This window comes from Phalangium opilio, unplaced genomic scaffold (assembly GCF_054372755.1).
Source record: "Phalangium opilio isolate 3A_F unplaced genomic scaffold, DU_Popi_V2 ptg000056l_1, whole genome shotgun sequence".
Classification (NCBI taxonomy): domain Eukaryota; kingdom Metazoa; phylum Arthropoda; class Arachnida; order Opiliones; family Phalangiidae; genus Phalangium; species Phalangium opilio.
This window is the reverse complement of record NW_028324175.1, coordinates 2,442,602-2,446,498: the sequence shown is the minus strand read 5'-3', so window position 1 is coordinate 2,446,498 and position 3,897 is coordinate 2,442,602. Positions and strand designations below refer to the sequence as shown.

At 47.4% G+C, this 3,897-nt stretch overlaps 3 non-coding genes across 3 annotated transcripts; all 3 read right to left on the bottom strand.

The window, feature by feature from the left end:
- Positions 1–967: 967 nt before the first annotated feature.
- On the bottom strand, positions 968–1,040 carry TRNAK-CUU (transfer RNA lysine (anticodon CUU)). The gene has a single exon. It is a non-coding gene; the product is annotated as a tRNA-Lys (tRNA).
- A 367-nt stretch (positions 1,041–1,407) lies between these two features.
- TRNAI-GAU (transfer RNA isoleucine (anticodon GAU)) lies at positions 1,408–1,480 on the bottom strand. Its single transcript has one exon. It is a non-coding gene; the product is annotated as a tRNA-Ile (tRNA).
- Positions 1,481–1,701: 221 nt separating this feature from the next.
- Positions 1,702–1,774, bottom strand: TRNAK-CUU (transfer RNA lysine (anticodon CUU)). The gene has a single exon. It is a non-coding gene; the product is annotated as a tRNA-Lys (tRNA).
- Between the last annotated feature and the right edge of the window lie 2,123 nt (positions 1,775–3,897).

Here is a 3,897-nt window from a genome sequence, read left to right as displayed (position 1 = left end):
GCCACGGAAGCTCAGAAATTATACGGTTGTCAGGAATTGTGGAAAAACTTTGGCTTTCTACGTTACATTTGAGACCCCACAACACCTCTCCCGGGTGGGCTCGAACCACCAACCTTTCGGTTAACAGCTGAACGCGCTAACCATTGCGCCACTGAGGCCCAAAAATTAAATGGTCGTCAGGTATTGTGGAAAAACTTTGGCTATTTACGTTACATTTGAGATCCCAAAACACCGCTCCCGGGTGGGCTCGAACCACCAACCTATTGGTTAACAGCCGAACGCGCTAACCATTGAGCCACGGACGCCCAATAATTAAATGGTTGTCAGGTATTGTTGAAAAGTTACGACTCTTCACGCTACTTCTGAGACCCCACAAATCCTCTCTCGTTTGGGCTCGAACCACCAACCTATTGCTTAACAGCTGAACGCGCTAACCATTGAGCCACGGAAGCTCAGAAATTAAACGGTTGTCAGGTATTGTGGAAAGACTTTGGCTTTCTACGTTACATTTGAGACCCCACAACACCTCTCCCGGGTGGGCTCGAACCACCAACCTTTCGGTTAACAGCTGAACGCGCTAACCATTGCGCCACTGAGGCCCAAAAATTAAATGGTCGTCAGGTATTGTGGAAAAACTTTGGCTATTTACGTTACATTTGAGATCCCAAAACACCGCTCCCGGGTGGGCTCGAACCACCAACCTATTGGTTAACAGCCGAACGCGCTAACCATTGAGCCACGGAAGCTCTGAAAATAAATGGTTATCACGTATTATGGAAAAAGTTTGACTTTTCACGCTACATCTGAGACCTCACAACACCGCTCCCGGATGGGCTCGAACCACCAACCTTTCGATTAACAGCCGAACGCGCTAACCATTGAGCCACGGAAGCTGAGAAATTAAATGGTTGTCACGTATTGTGGAAAAGTTTTGACTTTTTACGCTACATCTGAGACCACACAATACCTCTTCCGGGCGGGCTCGAACCACCAACCTTTCGATTAAGAGCTGAACGCGCTAACCATTGCGCCACGGAAGCCCAAAAGTTAAATGTCCGTCAGGTGTTTTGGAAAAACTCTGACATTTTACGTTACATCTGAGACGTCACAACACCGCTCCCGGGAGGGCTCGAACCACCAACCTTTCGGTTAACAGCTGAACGCGCTGACCATTGCGCCACTGTAGCCCAAAAATTAAATTTTCGTCAGGTATTGAGGTAAAACCTTGACTTTTTACTTCACATCTGAGACCTCACAACACCGCTCCCGGATGGGCTCGAACCACCAACCTTTCGGTTAACAGCCGAACGCGCTAACCATTCGCCACTGAGGCCCAAAAATTAAATGGTCGTCAGGTATTGTGGAAAAACTTTGGCTATTTACGTTACATTTGAGATCCAAAAACACCGCTCCCGGGTGGGCTCGAACCACCAACCTATTGGTTATCAGCCGAACGCGCTAACCATTGAGCCACGGAAGCTCTGAAAATAAATGGTTATCACGTATTATGGAAAAAGTTTGACTTTTCACGCTACATCTGAGACCTCACAACACCGCTCCCGGATGGGCTCGAACCACCAACCTTTCGATTAACAGCCGAACGCGCTAACCATTGAGCCACGGAAGCTGAGAAATTAAATGGTTGTCACGTATTGTGGAAAAGTTTTGACTTTTTACGCTACATCTGAGACCACACAATACCTCTTCCGGGCGGGCTCGAACCACCAACCTTTCGATTAAGAGCTGAACGCGCTAACCATTGCGCCACGGAAGCCCAAAAGTTAAATGTTCGTCAGGTGTTTTGGAAAAACTCTGACATTTTACGTTACATCTGAGACGTCACAACACCGCTCCTGGGAGGGCTCGAACCACCAACCTTTCGGTTAACAGCTGAACGCGCTGACCATTGCGCCACTGTAGCCCAAAAATTAAATTTTCGTCAGGTATTGAGGTAAAACCTTGACTTTTTACTTCACATCTGAGACCTCACAACACCGCTCCCGGATGGGCTCGAACCACCAACCTTTCGGTTAACAGCCGAACGCGCTAACCATTCGCCACTGAGGCCCAAAAATTAAATGGTCGTCAGGTATTGTGGAAAAACTTTGGCTATTTACGTTACATTTGAGATCCAAAAACACCGCTCCCGGGTGGGCTCGAACCACCAACCTATTGGTTATCAGCCGAACGCGCTAACCTTTGAGCCACGGAAGATCAGAAATTAAATGGTTGTCACGTATTGTGGAAAAGTTTTGACTTTTTACGCTACATCTGAGACCCCACATCACCTCTTCCGGGTGGGCTCGAACCACCAAACTTTCGATTATGAGCTGGACGCGCTAATTACTGCGCCACGGAAGCTCCGAAATTAAATGGTTGTCAGGTATTGTGGAAAAACTCTGACATTTTACGTAACATCTGAGACGTCACAACACCGCTCCCGGATGGGCTCGAACCACCAACCTTTCGGTTAACAGCCGAACGCGCTAGCCATTGCGCCACGGACGCCCAAAAATTAAATGGTTGTCAGGTATTGTTGAAAAGTTACGACTTTTCACGCTACATCTGAGACCCCACAAAACCTCTCTCGTTTGGGCTCGAACCACCAACCTTTCGGTTAACAGCTGAACGCGCTGACCATTGCGCCACTGAAGCCCAAAAATTAAATGTTCGTCAAGTATTGTGGAAAAACTCCGACATTTTACGTTACATCTGAGACGTCACAACACTTCTCCCGAATGGGCTCGAACCACCAACCTATTGGTTAATAGCCGAACGCGCTAACCATTGCGTCACTGAAGCAGAAAAATTAAATTTTCGTCAGGTATTGAGGTAAAACTTTGACTTTTTACTTCACATCTGAGGCCTCACAACACCGCTCCCGGATGGGCTCGAACCACCAACCTTTCGGTTAACAGCCGAACGCGCTAACCATTGCGTCACTGAAGCAGAAAAATTAAATTTTCGTCAGGTATTGAGGTAAAACTTTGACTTTTTACTTCACATCTGAGGCCTCACAACACCGCTCCCGGATGGGCTCGAACCACCAACCTTTCGGTTAACAGCCGAACGCGCTAACCATTGCGCCACGGACGCCCAAAAAAAATGGTCGTCAGGTATTGCGGAAAAACTTTGGCTATTTACGCTACATCTGAGACCACACAATACCTCTTCCGGGCGGGCTCGAACCACCAACCTTTCGATTAACAGCTGAACGCGCTAACCATTGCGCCGCGGAAGCCCAAAAGTTAAATGTTCGTCAGGTGTTTTGGAAAAACTCTGACATTTTACGTTACATCTGAGACGTCACAACACCGTTCCCGGGAGGGCTCGAACCACCAACCTTTCGGTTAACAGCTGAACGCGCTGACCATTGCGCCACTGTAGCCCAAAAATAAAATTTTCGTCAGGTATTGAGGTAAAACTTTGACTTTTTACTTCACATCTGAGGCCTCACAACACCGCTGCCGGATGGGCTCGAACCACCAACCTATTGGTTAACAGCCGAACGCCCTAACCATTGCGCCACGGAAGCCCAAAAATTAAATGATCGTCAGGTATTGTGGAAAAACTTTGGCTTTCTACGTTACATTTGAGATCCCACAACGCCGCTCCCGGGTGGGCTCGAACCACTAACCTATTAGTTAACAGCCGAACGCGCTAACCATTGAAAATAAATTTTGCAGGCTCGTAACTCTGTTTCTACTGGAGATACGGGGATGTCCTTTGAGTATGTTATAGACCAATTTGTCCTTCATCTAGCCATACCAAGAATTAGGGCTACGACAAACAGTAGTCGAGTAATTAAGCTAAACGTAAACAAACAACCCGTCCATAGCAAATGCATTAGACTATATTTTGCAGGCCCATAACTCTGTGGCTACTAGAGATACGGGG